This window comes from Sus scrofa, chromosome 2 (genome assembly GCF_000003025.6).
Source record: "Sus scrofa isolate TJ Tabasco breed Duroc chromosome 2, Sscrofa11.1, whole genome shotgun sequence".
Taxonomy (NCBI): domain Eukaryota; kingdom Metazoa; phylum Chordata; class Mammalia; order Artiodactyla; family Suidae; genus Sus; species Sus scrofa.
This window is the reverse complement of record NC_010444.4, coordinates 113,853,863-113,873,436: the sequence shown is the minus strand read 5'-3', so window position 1 is coordinate 113,873,436 and position 19,574 is coordinate 113,853,863. Positions and strand designations below refer to the sequence as shown.

At 36.1% G+C, this 19,574-nt stretch overlaps 1 protein-coding gene and 1 pseudogene across 8 annotated transcripts in view; both read right to left on the bottom strand.

Annotated features, from left to right (window-relative positions):
• The window catches only part of FER (FER tyrosine kinase), a 433,188-nt gene that overhangs the window by 333,871 nt on the left and 79,743 nt on the right, over positions 1-19,574 (bottom strand). The gene's annotated exons all lie outside the window — the stretch shown is intronic.
• Positions 8,146-13,720, bottom strand: LOC110259436 (annotated as a pseudogene).

Here is a 19,574-nt window from a genome sequence, read left to right as displayed (position 1 = left end):
TCATGTAATATGTCTCTTAAATTCTTAAAATTTTAAGGAAAAAACGATCAGACAACAGCTTTTTTTAAATGGGTAAAAAACAGTTTGCACACACAAAAAACAAACACTTCCAAATGGCCTTTAAATGTATAAAAAGATGGTCAACTTCATTCACTCACTCATGATAAAAAAAAAAAAATTAAATTAAAATTACCTACCAAATTGGCAAACACTGCTTTGCCAAGTATGTGTAGAAACTGATGCTCTTATACATATTTTGTGGGAATATAAACTGTTACAATTTTTATATAAAGAAATGTGGCAATATGTAACAAAATTACACAATACATTTACATTTTAACCCTGTATACACCCTTCTAGAAATTTATGCTGAAGACATTCCTTCAAAAACAATAAAAAAAAACCTTACACTCAACATCATTTATAGCAGTGAAAATATTTTTAAAAGCAAGAATTAAGCTATTTGTCCACACACAGGAAAGTACTTGAATAACTTATAAGTAAGTATTATGCAGCAGTCAAAAAGAATAACAGAAATCCACGAACTGAAATGTTGTAATTTTTTAGGATACAATGTTCAGTAGAAAATCAAAATGAAAAAGAATATCATAATATTTGAGTATGAAAGAAAGAAAAATAATTAAGGAAGATAGTGTTCTCTTAAGTATATAGTTTTGTACATTTCGGACTTTTGTAACCATTAATGTTTAACATTAATAAAACAAATAAATATAATCAACAAGGGTCAAGAGAGGAAAAACAGGGACTAATGTAAACACACTGAAAGGGGTGGGGAAGAAAACAATCTAAGTAACTTTGGAAACAATATCTGACCACAGGAGCAGGATCAAGATGGTAGAGGAGTAAGATGTGGTGCGTGCCTTCTCCCACAAACATATCAAAGAAAAACCATCAACATGTAGAACTACTAGCACAGAACATCTACCAAATGCTGGCAGCAGACCTTAAACCTCCAAAAAGGGCAAGAAACCCTCCACATACCTGGGTAGAATCAAAGGAATAAAAAAGAGAGTAAGAAAGAGAGAATAATTTTTTTTAAAAAAAAGTAATTAGGAGGGGACCAGCATTCCTGAGAGGAACCTATGAAAGAGGAAAAGAAACCACACTGTGGGACGCCAACAAACTGGCAAGGAGATCAGCAGGACGGAGAGGGAACCTAAAAGCTAAGAGAGAAGCATAGGAGCCCAAATAAGGAGGGCAAAGCAGAGAGAGAGCCACACAGACCATCTGTACCACCGCCCAGAACACCACAGCCTGAGATGCCAGGGGTGGGGGCTGTGCACTGAGACTCAGGCTTCAGAGGCACAGGTTCTTGGGTGGCAGCAAGCCTCTTCAAGCAGACTACAGGTGGCAGGGGCAAAACACCACAGGCATCTTAGATTCTAGAAGTGGGTGTGGCCTGCCACCACTGATGGTCCACAAATAGGAACCACCTGTGCCCCGGTCACCACAGAGGTAGCCGTAGAGGACAGCATGGCAACCTTCACTCCACTGCTGCTGCCAAAAGCTCTGGGGTGCTGCCTACACCTCCCTGAGGGTCATTGCCACTTCCCAGGGCTCTGCAACCACAAGCATCCTGTACCACCTCCCTGCGAGTCCTCACCACTGCTGAGGCCCAGCAATGAGCATTGGCTGCAAGCCCTGCCCATTGCCTCCATCCCCATGGAAGGACCCAGAGGCAGTACACCAGCACACCCCCAATAAGGGGGATAAAAGCCTGAAAACATTGAGGAAAGAGACAGCAAGCATCCAAACCAAGAGCAGCCCTGAAGTCAAAAAAAAAAAAAGAAAAAATAGTCCTCAGAAAATACCCAGGGGCATTTTCACATATAAATAGCCCTGGAAGACTATAGCAGTTAGTCATTTTCCCTAAACTCATAGAATAAGAAAAGTATGAGCAAAAAGAAGCTCAGAAACTAATCCCAGTTAAAATTATAGAAGTCTCCAGAAGGAGCAAAAAATGAAACAGACCTCTGCAGCCTAATAGACATAAAGTCCAAAAAGGAGACAATGAAAATACTGAAAGACTTAAAGAGTGGATATGAAGATAAATGCAGATTATTTTAGAAAGAAATGAGAAATTATAAAAAAAAAATTAGAAAATTCATTTACAGAGATGCAAGCTGAAAAGGCATGGAAGAGCAGAATGAATAATGCAGAATGAATAAGTGACTTGGAAGACAGAATAATGGAAATCATCCAATCAAGACAGCAGACAGAACACAAAATGAAAAAACATGAACGCAATATAAGAGATCTATGGAATAATATAAAACGGGCCTATCTTTACATAATAGGGATTCGAGAAGGTGAAGAGAAAGAAAAGGCAATTGAAAATATATTTGAAGAGAGAGTTCCCATCACGGCTCAGCAGTAACAAACGTGACTAGGATTCATGAAGACACAGGTTCAATCCCTGGACTCTCTCAGTGGGTTAAGAATCTGGTGTTATCATCAGCTGTGATATAGGTTGTAGATGCAGCTTGGATCCCGCATTGCTGTGGCTGTAGCATAGGCTGGCAGCTGCAACTCCGATTCAACCCCTAGCCTGGGAACTTCCACACGCCATGTGTTCAGCCCTAAAAAGACAGGCATACAGAAAGAAAGAGGACATATACTTGAAGAAATTACAGTGAAACCTTTCCAAATCTAAAGGAAACAGGTATCAAGATGCAGGAAGCACAGAGGGCCCCGAAACAAGCTGAACCCAAACAGAACTCCACCAAGACATATTATAATAAAAATGGCAAAGGATAAGGAGAGGATTCTAAAGGCAGCAAGAGAAAAACAAAGAGTTAATTATAAGGGAACCCCCATAAGGCTATCAGCTGATTTCTCCACAGAAACACTACAGGCCAGAAGAGAGTGGCAAGTATATTCAAAGTTCTAAAAGGGAAAAATCTGCAGCCTCCAATACTCTACCCAGGAAGATTATCATTTAAAATATCATTTAAAATAGAAGGAAAGGAGTTTCCATAGTGGCTCAGTGGTTAACGAATCCAACTAGGAGCCATGAGGTTGTGGGTTCGATCCCTGGCCTCGCTCAATGGGTTAAGGATCCTACGTTATCATGAGCTGTGCTGTAGGTCTCAGACGGCTCAGATCCCGTGTTGCTGTGGCTGTGGCTGTGGCTGTGGCATAAGCCAACAGCTACAGCTCTGATTGGACCCCTAGCCTGGGAACTTCCATATGTCACGGGTGCAGCCCTGGAAAAGACAAAAGGACAAAAAAATAAAAATTAAAAATTAAAATTAAAAAAACACCTAAATTTAAAAAAATAATAGAAGGAGAAATAATTTCTCCAACAAACAAACAAAAAAAAGAACACAGCATTACTAAACCTATTCTAAAATAAATACCAAAAGGTCTCCTCTAAAGAGGAAAGAAGTAAGAAGATACAGATGGAGGAAATCACAATTGGAAAGTCATTACTTAAATAAGCCAGTATACAGATCTAAAGGGGCGGGGGGACTATTTGTAAAAGTGATGATAAACACAAGTAACAGCAAAGGGAAGTGTTTAGAGGGAAGTTCACAGCAATACAGGTCTTCCTCAAAAGAGAAGAAAAATCTCAAATCGACAACCTAATGCACCACCTAAAAGAATTAGAAAAAGAAGAACCAAACAAGAAGAAAGCAGAAGGAAGGAAATCACAAAGATGAGAGAGGAAATCAATAAAATAGAAATTAAAAAATAAAGAATAAAATTCAATAAAACCAAGAGCTGGTTTTTTGAAAAGGTTAAAAAAAAAAAATGACAAACCTCTGGCCACACTCACCAAGAGGAGAGAAATAACTCAAACAAAATGGGAAATGAAAAAAGAGAAATCTCAATGGATAGTGCAGAAATACAGAAACAACAACAACCACAACAACAAAAACCCTTAAGAGAATACTATGAACAATTCTATGCCAACAAATACATCAACCTAGAAGAGATGGACAACTTTCTAGAGACTTACAGCCTGCCAAAACTGAATCAAGAACTAACACAGCAAATGAACTACCAATCACCAGAAATGAAATTGTTATAAAAACATTCCCTACAAACAAAAGTCCAGGACCAGACAGCTTCATAGGAAAATTCTATCATACATACAAAGAATAATTATAACCATCCTTCTTAAACTTCTCCAAAAGGATGAAGAAGGAATACTCCCAAAGACAGTCTATGAAGCCATTATCACCCTAATACCAAAGCCAGACAAAGATACTACATAAAAAGAAAATTATAGGCCAATATCTTTGATGACTATAGACTAAAAAATTCTCAAAAAAATTTTAGCCAAATGAATCCAACAACATATAAAAAAGAACATACACCATGACCAAGTGAGATTTATCTCAAGTTCACAAGGATGGGTCAACATACACAAATCAATCAACATCACACACCACATTGGCAAAAGAAAAGTCAAAAACCACAAGATCATTTCAATAGATGCAGAAAAGGCATTTAACAAAATTCAACAACCACTCATGATTAAAAAAAAAAAACTCTTACCAAAGTAGATATAGAGAGAACACACCTCAACATATTAAAAGCCATTTATGATAAACCCACAGCCAACATAATACTCAATGAAGAAAACCTGAAAGCCTTCCGACTAAAATCTGGTAAAACACAAGGATGCCCACGAACACCCCTTTTATTCAACATAGTAACCTTGCCATAGCAATCAGACGAACAAAAGAAATAACAGGTATCCAAATTGGAAGAGAAGAGGTAAAACTGTCACTCTATGCAGATGACATGATACTATACATAGAAAACCCTAAGAACACCACACAAAAATTATCTTAACTGATCAACAAATTCAGCAAAGTAGCAGGATACAAGCTTAACATTCAGAAATGGGTTGCATTTCTGCATACTATCTCTGAAATATTAGAAAAGGAATATAAAAATTCAGTACCTTTTAAAATAGCATCCAAAAAATTAGATACCTAGCAATAAAAGTGACCAAGGAGGTGAAAGACATATATGCTAAGAACTACAAAATTTTAATCAAGAAAATTAAAGAGGATTCAAAGAAAGGGAAGGATGTCCAATGGTCCTGGATTGGAAGAATTATACCATTAAAATGATCATAATACCCAAAATAATCTACAGATTTAATGTGATCCCTATCAAATTACCCATGACACTTTTTGGAGAACTAGAACAATCCAAAAATTTATATGGAAACATAAAAGACCCAGAATTGTCAAAGCAAACAAGGAACAAAAACCAATCAGGAACATAACTCTCTCAGACTTCAGACAATATTACAAAGCTACAGTAATCAAGACAGTGTGGTACTGATATAAAAACAGACGTATGAACCAATGAAACAGAATAGAGAACCCAGAAATAAACCCAGACACCTATGGTCAATTAGTCTTCAACAAAAGAGGCAAGAATATAAAATGGGGAAAAGACAGTCTCTTCAGCAATTGGTGTTGGGAAAATTGAACACCTCCAAGTAAATCAATGGACTAGAACACACTCTCACACCATGCACAAAAATAAACTCAAAATGGCTTAATAACCTAAACGTAAGACAAGACACTACAAAACTCCTAGAAGAGAACACAGGCAAAACATTCTCTGATATCAACCATACCAGTGTTTTCTTAGGTCACTCTCCCAAAGCAACGGAAATAAAAATAAAAATACACCTAATCAACTCACAGGCTTTTGCATAGCAAAGGAATCATTAAAAAAAAAAAAAAAAAAAAAAAAAAAAAAAAAAAACACCCTAAGGAATGAGAGAAAATACTTGCAAATGATGCAACAGACAAGGGCTTCATCTCCAAAGTAAACAAACAACTCATACAACTCAACAGCAAAAATATAAGCAAACCAATCGAAAAATGGGCAGCAGACCTAAATAGACATTTCTCCAAAGAAGACATACAGATGGCCAACAGGCACATGAAAAAATGCTTAACAACACTAAGTATTAGAGAAATGCAAATCAAAACTACAATGAGGTACCACTTCACATCAGTCAGAATGGCCATCATTAATAAGTCTACAAATAACAAATGCTACATAGGGTGTGGAGAAGAGAGAATGTCTACACTGTTGTTGGGAATATAAACTACTACAACACTATGGAAAACAGTATGGAGGTACCTCAGAAAACTAAATAAAAACTACAATATGGTCTCTCAATCCTACTCCTGGGCATATGTCCAGACAAAACTTTCAATCAGAAAGTCACATACACCCCTATGTTCATTGCAACACTATTTACAATAGCCAAGACATGGAAACAACCTAAAGGTCCATCAACAGATTAACTGATCAAGAAGATGTACATCACACAATGCAATATTACTCAGACATAAAAAATAACAAAATAATGCCATTTGCAGCAAAAGGAGGAAACTAGAGATTCTCATATTGAGTGAATTAAGTCAGAAAGAGAAGTAGAAATACCATATGATATCACTTATATTGGAATCTACTATATGGCACAAATGAATCTATATACAGAAAAGAAACAAACCCATGTACATGGAGAACAGACTTGTGGTTGTCAGGAGAAGGGGAGGGATTAGGATGGACTTGGAGTTTGGGGTTAGTAGATGCAAATTATTGCCTTTGGAGAGGATAAGCAATGAGGTCCTACTGTAGAGCACAGAGACCTAAATCCAATCACTTATGACAGAACAGGATAGAAGATAACATGAGAAAAAGAACATGTGGGTATACATATATATAAATTATAAATAACTGGGTCACCCTGTTTAGTAGAAATTGACAGAACATTGCAAATCAATTATAATAAAAAAAAATTTTTGAAAAAGGAAAAAAGATCTGACTACAATGGAAGACAGACAAAAAGAGCTCTACACAAATACTGGACTCTAGTTAGTAGGCAGCTGGAGTATGTCTTTAGTTGCCTACCTTTAAGTTAGTATGCCTCTTTTATCAGAGGCATAAATTAGCAATTCTGAAATTATCTCCTTTTACTGTAGGATTGAACTACTAAGTAGATTGTAAATAACAGCAGAATAGCCAAAGACATCCTGAAAAAGGAAAATGGAGCTGGAGGAAACAGGCACCCAGACTTCAGACTCTACTACAAAGCAACAATCATCAAAACTGTATGGTACCGGCACAAAGACAAAAATATAGATCAGTGGAACAGAATGGAAAGCCCAGAATTACACCCATGCACCTACAGCCAACTCATCTATGACAAAGGAGGCAAGAATATATAATGGAGAAAAGACAGCCTGTTCAGTAATTGGTGCTGGGAAAACTGGACAGCCACATGGAAAAGAATGAAATTAGAACACTCCCTAACACCATACACAAAAATAAACTTCAAATGGATCAAAGACCTAGATATAAGACCAGACACTATAAAACTCTTAGAGGAAAATATAGGCCAAACACTCTCTGACATAAACGACAGCAACATCTTCTCAGAGCCACCTCTTAGAGTAATGACAGTAAAAACAAAAATAAACAAATGGGACTTAATTAAACTTAAAATTTTCTGCACAGCAAAGGAAACCCTAAACAAAATGAAAAGACAACCCACAGAATGGGAGAAAATCTTTGCAAGTGAATCGACTGACAAGGGATTCATCTCCAAAATTTATAAACACCTCCTACCACTCAATACTAAAAAACAAACAACCCCATCAAAAAATGGGCAGAAGATCTAAACAGACAGTTCTCTAAAGAAGACATACAGATGGCCAAAAAACACATGAAAAGATGTTCAACATCACTCATTATTAGAGAAATGCAAATCAAAACCACTCTGAGGTACCACCTTACACCAGCCAGAATGGCCATCATCCAAAAGTCTACAAACAATAAGTGCTGGAGAGGGTGTGGAGAAAAAGGAATCCTAGTACACTGTTGGTGGGATTGTAAATTGGTGCAACCACTGTGGAAAACAGTATGGAGATTCCTCACAAAACTAAACATAGAATGACCATTTGATCCAGCAATCCCACTCCTGGGCATCTACCCAGAGAAAACCATGACTCGAAAAGACACATGTACTCCAGTGTTCTTTGCAGCACTATTTGCAATAGCCAAGACCTGGAAACAACCTAAATGTCCATCAACAGAGGAGTGGATCAAGAAGATGCAGTACATAGACACAATGGAATATTACTCAGCCATTAAAAGGAACGAAATTCCAGCATTTTTAGCAGCATGGATGGACCTAGAAATTATCATGCTAAGTGAGACAATGAGACACCACTGATGCAGTGAAACTGTACTTGTCAAAGTCACCAATAACATATATTTTGCTAAGTCCAAACTTTCATCCTCCTCTTTTGTCTTAGCAGTACTCAACTGTAAATCACATGATCACTTGTTCTTCCTTGAAACCCCTTCACCCCATCTAGCTTCCAGAATAATAAATTCTTTTGGTTTTCCTTTCATCTAATTCTTTACAATTCCCCCCCCTCCTCGTTTCCATGACTTCTTAACGTTGGGCTCAGTCTGTTAATTAACACCCTTTTAATGTCATCAAATATCAAAGCTTTAAATACCAACTATCGGATTTATAGTTTAACCTCAGATCTCTCACTGAAACTCAAAAATTAGAGATCCAAGTACAAACGTGACTTCTCCATTTAGATGTCTAATAACAGTCTCAAAACCAAACTCCTGAACTGCTCCAAATCTGCTCCTCCTACATTTTTTTCCATCTCAGTAACAACAATGCCATCCCTCCCATTGCTCAGGCCCAAACTCTTGGATTCATTCTTGACTGCTTTCTCTCACACATTTTTTTGTCTGTCACTGGTGTGTACTTGCAAAACATTTTACACTACAAAAACATTAGAGGTTTCGAGATGGGGCACAGGAAAAGGTTTATACTCTACTGCAACGATGCTCGTGTGAACTTCTACGCAAGGCTTCTGTGACGTCAATCAACAGGAGGTAGGAGTTTATCAATGAATTGTTTGACATCCATCATTTCCTGTTAACAGGAGTAAGTTTTGAAGGTCACATTGGCTGGACTGACCAATGCTTTTAGCCTTTCAACAGTAAGAGAGCCAAACATTAGGGGAACTAAAGGATCCAACACTCCATGGCACTGAAGGATGGGAATGTCTCTATTCACACCACTGATGGGACCCTGTGAAAATGAGGCTTGCAGTGGGAACCAGAAACTGAGAGCAGTGATGCCAGGCAGCTTCTGCTGGGTGGTGAGAGCCGTGTGCAAGAAAAAGGCTCTCTCCTGAGAAAATCCTCCCAAAATAATTCTGTTAGAAGGAAAGCCATTCTTCACCTCTTGCTCTATCAAAGCTTTTACAGGTTCTGCTGCCTGTTTAATTCCAGTTTCATCCATCAAGTGAATCTGGTAAAAGATCAATAATGCCAAACCAAGAAGGCATAACCATGTTCATATTTAATGCTACAGGTATAAATGGTACATGAGGGCAGATGTATCTGATATGAGCCCTTCTGTGGGCTTCTGCCCCTCTGTGTCCTGTATCTCCCAATCCATGAAGGAAAATCACCCGTGTCTGGACTTACTGAAGTTCAGGTTCTTTGTGCCTCAGTGCAGAAGGAATTTAGCGAGAGACAAAGTGATAGGCAAAAAAATAGACTTATTAAGACAGGACACTTGTGAGAGATGCAAGTGGGAAGACAAGGAGGCTCTGCCTCGCTTGCATCTCATCCAATTCGTCAGAAATTTCTTTAGGCCCTACTTTCAGTATACAATGGATTCTCAGTATCCATGGATTCCATGTTTCATAAATTTAAGCCCAATGCCTAAAATTTATTTTTAATCCCCAAACTGATATACACAATGCTTTTCAAGTCAATTGTGGACATGTACATGCACAGAGCAGCAAAGGAGTCACCTGATACATTCTCAACTGAGCTTGAAAGGCTATGCTCTACCTCTTGTTTCAGCTCTCCCATTATATACTATCCTTTTCACAGTCTATTTAGTTCTACATTTTGCACATTTTGTTGGTGATGTTGCTGTTTAAAATGAGCCCCAAGCAGAGTGTTGAAGTAGTGCCTAGTATTCTTATGTTAAAGAAGACTGTGATGTGCCTTACAGAGCAGATATGTTAGATAGCTTTGTTTAGCCCATGAGTTAGAGCATTGCTAGCTGTTGAGTTCAATGTGAATAAGTCAACAACTTACATTTTTTAAAGTGTCTTTAAAGAGAAACACACATAAAACAAATTAATGTATTGATCAATTATTCAAAGTGTTATGACCCTGCTTACAGGGGTCTAACCCCTTATTCTGTCTACCCAGGGCAATGATTCAATAACAGCTAATGCTAACTCAGTATTCACAGTTGTTTTACAAAATATAGTTATAAGAACCAAATGTACATATATCCAGTATTTGACCACTTCTCATCACCTCTGTTGCTGCCACCCAGGTCCAAGCCAGCATGAGCCCTTGCATGGACTACTATAGTAGCCTGGAAGTGATCCCTTATGCCCTTCTCTCATCCCTCAGACTATTCTCTACAAAGCTACTAGAATTACCCTGTTAAAATGTAAGTTTATGTCATTCCTTAGCTCAAATCCTCCAATGGATTCCCATCTTGGTGTAAAAGCCAAATTAAAAAAAAAAAAAAAAAAAAAAAAACTAGCAAGATCCCACACAATTCTACCACCCTTCACCATTCTTCCTCTCTGACCTCATACCTCCACACCTTTCCTGCATCAGTCTCTCAGTTTCAGCCACAGAGTGCCTATACTACTCTTCAAGTATGCCAGACAGGATCCCATCTCTATGACTTTGGTTTGGCTTTTCCCTCTACCTGGAGTAGTCATTGCCCCAGAAAATAACATGCTTCACTCCCTTATTTCTTTCACCCTTCATTTAAATGTCTTTCTCATGACACCTAACCTGATCACCCTTTCAACATGCCAGCTACTTACCATGTTTTCTCCATCATAACTGTTACCATCTAACATACTGTATGTTTCATTTATTTATTTTATTAAGTAGCTATCTTCTGTTCTAATATGTAAGCTTGAGGAGGTGAAGATTTCCTTGTGTTTTATCTACAGTATCACTAATGCAAATAACACTATCTCACATATAACAAGAAAATGCATAAATTTATGTGGTTGTTTTTTAAAAATTTAAATTTAAATATTTTTTTAAAAATTAGAAGTTATAGAAAGATGACAATTTTACCTTCTGCATCTATTTATATCATCTTTCTGGTAATCAAGTACAAAACTGATACTGTTAAGAAACCCACCTATAAATATAAAGGAAAATCAGCAAAAGGATATCACTTCTCTCAATCTCTAAGTTTCTTTAAACATGAAACTTAGCTTTGTTTACTTAATAAAACTAAGCAAAACCAGGAAAATAAAATTATTGTGTATTCATTTTATTTTTAGGAAGTAATCTGCAGAATACAAATGAACTGTGTAGCATATCCCACCTCACATAATATGTCAGTATCTGATGAGATATTATTATCACTCCAATTTCTTCAGCTTTAACCTAATGCAAATTAGATTAATAACTCAGCATGCCATTACCTTCTAAAAGTCCTATTGTACTACGGTCCATGTGTGAAAAGCATCCATGCCATGTATTAATAAGTAGGTCCAAAAGAAAGAGAAAACCTCCCACTTACAGGTCATTTCAATAAAAACTGATGATCAACAAACACAGCCTGACCTCTCCTTTGGTCTTTTAGTATGTCCTAGATCCAAAATGCATTTCTTCCCTATGTTGAACTGAGAGATAAATCAGAACTGCAGAGTATTTTTCACAGAACTTCTATACATCATCCATACATGATTCTGATTTTTTTTTAATTTCTAAAATTTAGAGATTATCAAATAAAAAAGCCAGGTGCCATTCTCAGTGGACTCAGAATGAGGAAATCAACTAAAATAGCCTTTTTAAAGTTTTATTCATTTTTTAAAACTTAGATTTACTTAAACATAAATTTAACCATCTGTCTCAAGTCTGGACTCCTTTCAAACTGGTTTTCATAATTAAAGTACTCTAAAGAGACAACTCAATGGATCTAATCAATTTTAATGGCTATAACATATCACAGAACTATTCATAATGTGTGAAGAGGCAATTTAAGAAAATCTACTTCCCAATTACAGAAAAATTTACTTTTGAATGAGATTTCAACTAATTCCCCACAGTTCTAGCAGTAGGCACCCTCTCCCTCGGTCTTCCTAGGGTAAGTGAGATCTTGTAAATAATCAAGGATTTCACCAAGCCTTTAGTATTCTTTTTTTCTTATAGAGAAAGAGGAATTTGAAAAATAGTGTGCTCCCCCTCTCACGTTATAAAAGTATGTGAAAAGAGTGTCTTTCAAATTTCTCTAGACTGACTGATATGTGTATATATAAACTGGAATAATTTATCTGGTCATGTTTCTTTTTCCTGAATAGGATGTGTAATAAAGTAGAAGAATTCAGACTTCTACTCATGTAAGAGAAGCCCTACAAAAGTTTTTCTGGGTATTCTGAGGCTTGGTGAATATAAAACCATTGTATAATTTCTAGCCACAAGAATGCATAACTGTGAATGTTATTCTGAACATCATTTCTGATATTTTATTACACCTCCAAGTAAACTATAAAACTTCAAGTAAAATCATGTTTAAATTCGCTTAATTCAATACTATATGGTTCAATATGGTATTGCTTAAATTTTATAAAATTATCATTATTTACTCTTATAAAGCATTTTTTAATCTTGGAAAAAAAGGTACAACATGGTGTATGAACAAGGATCTACATATAAATATACAAGTAGAGATGTGCATTTTCTACAACATAAACAAATGGGCATTATAGTGAGACAAAAATATCTGGGAATGAATACACTCAAGCAACTTTCAGAACAAATGAGGAAGGAAAATGAAGTCCACTAAGATTCTAAAATTTAGGTTAATGAGTTAAAGAGATATATGGAAGATTTAAGAAAAGACCTAAATCATAATTATTGAGGCAAAATTTACAATGCTTGAGATAAAAAACACACTACATGGGATTAAAGGTAGATTAGATGCTACAGAAGAGTAGTAAAATTTGTAGACATAACCATAGAAACTAACCAAAAGGAAAAAGAAAGCAAAAAAGGACAAGTGGATAAAATGAACAGAGCTATCAGTTGGCTGGGAGACAAATATGAGCAACCTAACACACATGTATCTGGAGCCTTCAAAAGCAAGAGGAAGAGAGGGAGAGAAGATAGAAGATATATGTGAAGAAATAATGGCTGAAAGTTTTCCAAATATGATGAAATCTATAAACCATCAGATATTAAGAATTTCAAAAACCACAACACAAGAGAAAAAAACTTACAGCAAGGTACATCATGATCAAATTGCTCAAAATCAGTAATAAGAAGGAAATCCTAAAAGCTTCCAAAGGAATAAAAAACAAGCAGAGCAACAAAGATAAGGCTTAGAAGAGATTTCTCCTTGACATGACACTAGGACAACATCTTTAAAGACCTAACAGGAAAAAGAAAAAAAAAAAAAACCCTCCAAAAAAGAATTCTATATCCAACAAAAATATATTTCAAAAACTTTTTCAGTCATACAAAAGCAGAAAAGAATTACCACCTGCAGACTTAGAAGAAACATTAAAGTAAGTCATTTAGGCAAAAGTAAAATGATACCAGACAGAATAAAGAATGCTAGAGAAGATAACTACATGGATAAATATATAACATGTGTTTTTTGGGGTTTTTTTTTTTTTTTTTTTTTTGTCTTTTCTAAGGCTGCACCTGCAGCATATGGAGATTCCCAGGCTAGGGGTCTAATTGGAGCTGCAGCCTTCAGCCTAGGCCAGAGCCACAGCAACGTGGGATCCAAGCCATGTCTGCAACCTACAGCACAGCTCATGGCAACGCCAGATCCTTAACCCACTGAGCAAAGCCAAGGATTGAACCACAACCTCATGGTTCCTAGTCAGGCTCGTTAACCTCTGCACCACGACGGGAACTCCTATAACATGTTTTATTATAATTTTAGAGAATTGACTAAACAACAAAAAAATTAACAATATAGCATCAAGTTAAAAATATATGCAAAAGTAAAATATGTCATAACAAATAGCACAAATATAGGAAGACTATACTAGAGTAAGGATACCAAACACATGTAAGGTGATACAATATCACTTAATGGAAATCTTAAGAATTTTTTTCAATTAATCCAAAAAAGGGGGAGAAACAGGAAACGGAAAGAACAGATGAAACAAAGAGAAAAAACTGCAAGATGACAAATTCAAGCCTAACATTACATTAAATACAGTCAAACTATCTGAAATAAAATGTAGAGATTATTAAAGATAGAAAACAAAACTTAAATCATATGCCGCTTACAAGAAATGCATTTCAACTATAAAGACTAAAAAAAATGTGGAAGGAAAAGGAAAAAAAGATATACCATGCAAACACTAATCAAAGTATCTAATGTTAATAAGAGATAGAATAGATAACACAGCAAAGAATACTACCAGAGATAAAGAAGATCATTTCACATGACAAAAAGGGTGAGGAGTTCCCGTCATGGCTCTGTGAAAACGAATCTAACATCCTTGAGAATGCAGGTTTGATCTCTGGCCTTGCTCAGAGTGTCATGGATCCGGCATTGCCGTGAGCTGTGGTGAAGGTCGCAGACGTGGCTCAGATCCTGTGTTTCTAGGGCTATGGTATAGGCCAGAGGCTACAGCTCTGATTCAACTCCTAGCCTGGGAACCTCCATATGCTGTAGGAATGGCACTAAAAAGGGAAAAAAGAAAAAAAAAAAAAAAAAGGATCACAGCATCAAGAGGATATAACAGTCATGACTCCTTTCATATCCAATAACAGTTTTGAAATACATTAAGCAAAAACTGACAGAACTATGAGAAGAAACAAACAAATCCACAATTACAGCAGGAAATTTCAATTGCCCTCTCTCAATAATTGATAAAACAAATAGACAAAAAATCAGAAAGAACATAAACTTTTAATAACACTATTAACCCAGTGGATTAAGCTACCAATACAGACCACCCCTACCAATAACAGCAGAATACATATTCTTGTCAAGTGCCCATGAAGTATTTACCAAGATAAACCATACCATGGGTGATAATACATGTACACATAAATATAAAAGGAATAAAATCATAAAAAGAATATTCTGCGACCTGGAGTTCCCATTGTGGCTCAGTGGTAATGAACCCTACTAGTATCCATACAGATGTGGGTTTGATCCCTGGTCCTGCTCAGTGGAGGCTAAGGATCCGGCATTGCCATGAGCTGTGGTGTAGATCATAGAGGTAGATTCAGCTCAGATCCCGTGTTGCTGTGGTTATGAAGTGGGCTGGCAGCTGCAACTCCAATTCAAGCCCTAGCCTGGGAACTTCCATATGCTGCATATGCCACTCTAAAAATCAAAAGAAAAAAAAAAAAGGACAAAGAATATTCTCAGACCAAATGAAATTAGGTTATAAATCAAAAATAGAAAACTTTTTTTAGACTTGTGATTGCCAAGGGGAGAAATTTTTTTAATGCCAAAACTTTAGGAAATTAAAGCAATACCTGCGGATCAAAGAAAAAAAAAAAAAAAACAAGGCTTGGTGTAGGCCAGCAAGTGCAGCTCTGATTCAACCCCTAGCCTGGCAATTTCCATATGCCATAAATGAGGCCCTAAAAAGCAAAAAATAAAAATAAAGGTTAAAGATGATCTTTGAGAAGATTAGTAAAATTGATAAACCTCTAACCAGAATGATTAGGAAAAAAGAGAAATCATGGAGTACCAATATCAAGAATAAGAAAGAAAATATCACCACAGATTTTATAAGGTAAATAAGGGAATATTCTGAACAACTTAGTACCTATAAATTAAACAAATGAAATGGATGATTCCTTGAAAAATGCAACCTACTGAAACTCAAACAAAAAGCCCTATATCAATTAAAGAAATCGAATTTATAGCTTAAAAAACTCAGAAAAAAGAAAAAACAAGCAGACCCAGATGGCTTCACAAATGAATTCTATCAACATTTAGGAAATATTATGAATTGAACACAAATATTTCTACAAAATTGAAAAGGGGGCAATCATGCAGAGGTTAGTATTACCCTTACACAAAAATGAGACAGAAGATATTAAAAGAAACAAAGACAAAGATGAAAATTTATAAATAAAAACTTAGCCAACCATATCAAATAAAATAAAAAATAATAATACACCATAACCAAGAAAAGTTTACCCCAGGAATGTGAGGTTGATACAATATTGAAACATGTGATAGTTAATCAAAATAATTCACCATATTAAGGTAAAAGAAGATACAGAAAAAGCATTCGAGAAAATCCTACATCCAACTTTAAGCAGGAATAAAAAGGAACTTCTTCAACCTGATAAAGAGAAAAATCTTTGAAAAACTACCGTTAACATCATATTATGAAAGTCCTTCCCCTACGGCCAGAAACAAGGCAAACATTTGTTCTTTCTTCTTCTATTCAATATTATACTGCAGGTTCTAGTTAGGGCATTAGGCAAGACAAAGAAAATAAAGAAATTCAGATTGGAAAGAAATAAGAAAACAGTTTTTGTTCATAACCAATATGATCTTGTAGGACTTCTTTTGTGAAGTCATTTACTCTTTATAAAAACAATATGATGGCAAAATCTCCCAGCATTTACAACCAATATGTCAGAACTTCAGTTTGGATACAAGCTTTATGGAGTCACAAAAATGATTTATGGCAAACCCAACCATGTGTTTAACCAACTAAAAGTATTCAGAACTTAATATGCAATAGAAAAGTAGAGACTCTCTCTTTTGCATTCAAAAACTTGTTGTTCCATGCTATCAAGAAACACTCTAAATGATTAAATTCATATCAATAGTCTAATTATTTTGGTTGTTCTCAGCATACATGTTATAAATAATAATTAACAAACTAACATCCAAACTAGCCCAAGTCAATTTAAGACAAATATTTGCCCTCTCAACACAGCACAGAACAAAATAAGTTTGATAATTAAGGTATATTACAAAAATAATTTAACTAAAATGATATTATATTCATAGTATAAATGAGCATTATATTTTACATTAGACAACATAAATCAGTGTTCCTTTAGATATAAAATCTATCATTGAAAATTTAAAACATTTTATGTATCTATACAGCAGGGGTTAGGAGTTTGGAATTCCAGTATTTACCCAGCCTTCCTCCTAATCAGCTACTGCCACTGAACCTCCAGTTGCAATAACTGAGCTCCTGACTCCAAACCAGTCAAATTCAGAATTTAACCCTTACTTACTATAGGAACTATTTCTAGGTCCTAGCTCTCCCAAAACCAAGAATGTCTTCTGAGACTTAACACTATAAGTCAGACTGGGCTTTAAATAGCTTTCCCAAGGCTTCCTAACATCTAAAGTAATGACTGAATGCCAGAGCCACAGCTTGGTTACCAGCTGCAATGCCCCAAAAGTTCCTAGGGCCTGTTCCAGAAACAGCCTGGCCTGGCCTCTCCAGCACCAAGGTTCTAACATAAAGCCTGTAAATGTTGGAAGAATTTGCCATCACATCCTTATAAAGAATAAGTAACTTCAGGGAGTTCTGCTGTGTCTCAGCAATAACAAACCCAACTAGTATCCATGAGGAAACGGGTTTGATCCCTAGCATCATTCAGTGGATTAAGGATCTGGTGTTGCTGTGAGCTGTGGTGTAGGTCACAGACATGGCTTGGATCCCGTGTTGCTGTGGCTGTGGCGTAAGTCTCAGCATTACATAAGTCTCATGCATTTACATAGTTATATAAGAACTTTTTTTTTCCCCACACCCACGGCATATGGAAGTTCCCAGGCCAGGGGTCAAATTGGAGCTGTAGCCACTGGCCTATGCCACACCCACAGCAACACTAGATCTGAGCCGCATCTGCAACCTACACCACAACTCACAGCAACTCTGGATCCTTAACCCACTGAGTGAGGCCAAGGATCAAACCTGCCTACTAGTCAGATTCATTTCCACTGAGCCATGACAGGAACTCCCAAGAACTTTTTTTAAAAGTACATACCCGATAGGTTATAAACTGATTTAATGGGAATAATCAAAATTCTTAAAAATAGGAAAATACTATTACTAAGAGCTTTAGAAAGAGAAACGCAAATAAGCTCACCTATTTTAAATTCAGGAGAGTCAATCAAATAATGCAATTCTTAAGATCAATTAAAATTATGGTCTTCGGATGTACAGATGGCCAATGGTCATATGAAAAGATGCTCAACATTGCTAATTATAAGAGAAATGCAAACAAAACTATAATGAGGTACCTCCTCACACTGGTCAGAATGGCCATCATTAAAAAATCTACAGATAGGGAGTTACCTGGTGGCCTACTGGTTAAGGATACAGTGTTATCACTGCCATGGCACAGATTTGATCCCTGGCCTGGGAATTTTTACACACCACAGGCGGAGTCAAAAAAAAAAAAAAATCTACAAATAAACAAATGCTGAAGAGGCTGCAGAGAAAAGGGAACCTTCCTACATTGTGGGCAGGAATATAAATTCGTGTGTTCACTATGGAAAACAGTATTGAGGCTCTTCAGAATAGACATTTCTCCAAAGAAAACATACAGATGTCCAACAGGCACATGAAAAAATGCTTAACATCACTAATTATGAAAGAGCTATAAACCAAAACTACAATGAGATACCACTTCACACCAGTCAGAATGGCCATTATTAATAAGTCTACAAATAACAAATGCTATAGAGGGTGTGGAAAAAAGGGAACCCTCCTACACTGTTGGTGGGAATGAAAATTGGTAAAAGCACTATGGAAAACAGTATGGAGGTGCCTCAGAAAACTAAATATGGAACTACCATATGATCTAGCCATCCCATTCCTGGGCATATATCTGGACAAAACTATCATTCAAAAAGATATCAATGATATCTTTGAAGCACTATTTACAATAGCCAAAACATGGAAACAACCTAAATGTCCATCACAGATGAATGGATTAAGAAAATGTGGTACATATACAAAATGGAATACTACTTGCACATAAAAAAGAACAAAACAATGCCATCTGCAGCAACATGGATGGAACTAAATACTCTCATACTAAATGAGGCAAGTCAGAAAGAGAGAAAGACAAATACTATATGATATCATTTATATCACAGATATCATTTATATCTATGATATCAATTTTGGAATCTAATATATAGCACAAATGAACCTATCTACAGAAAAGAAACAAGGGACTCCTTCATAAAAGCGAAATTTTGAAAAAGAATAGGACCTGGAGTTCCCAAGTTAGAATATCTATTAGAAATGGGTAAACTCCTTTAATACCTAGGAAATAATATTTATATCTCAATAACTTAAAGATAGCAAATGCTTAGTAAATATTTCTTGATTATATAAAGTACTCTTCAGGTATATAAAGTTTGAAAATCTATGAAATAACCACACAACACTGGAACTACACCCAAGACTATCTGACCTCAAAGTCTACTGTCTTTCCACCGTTCCATCTTTTTTTCTTTTGTTCACTTAAATAAACTTACATAATTGAATTACAAAAAC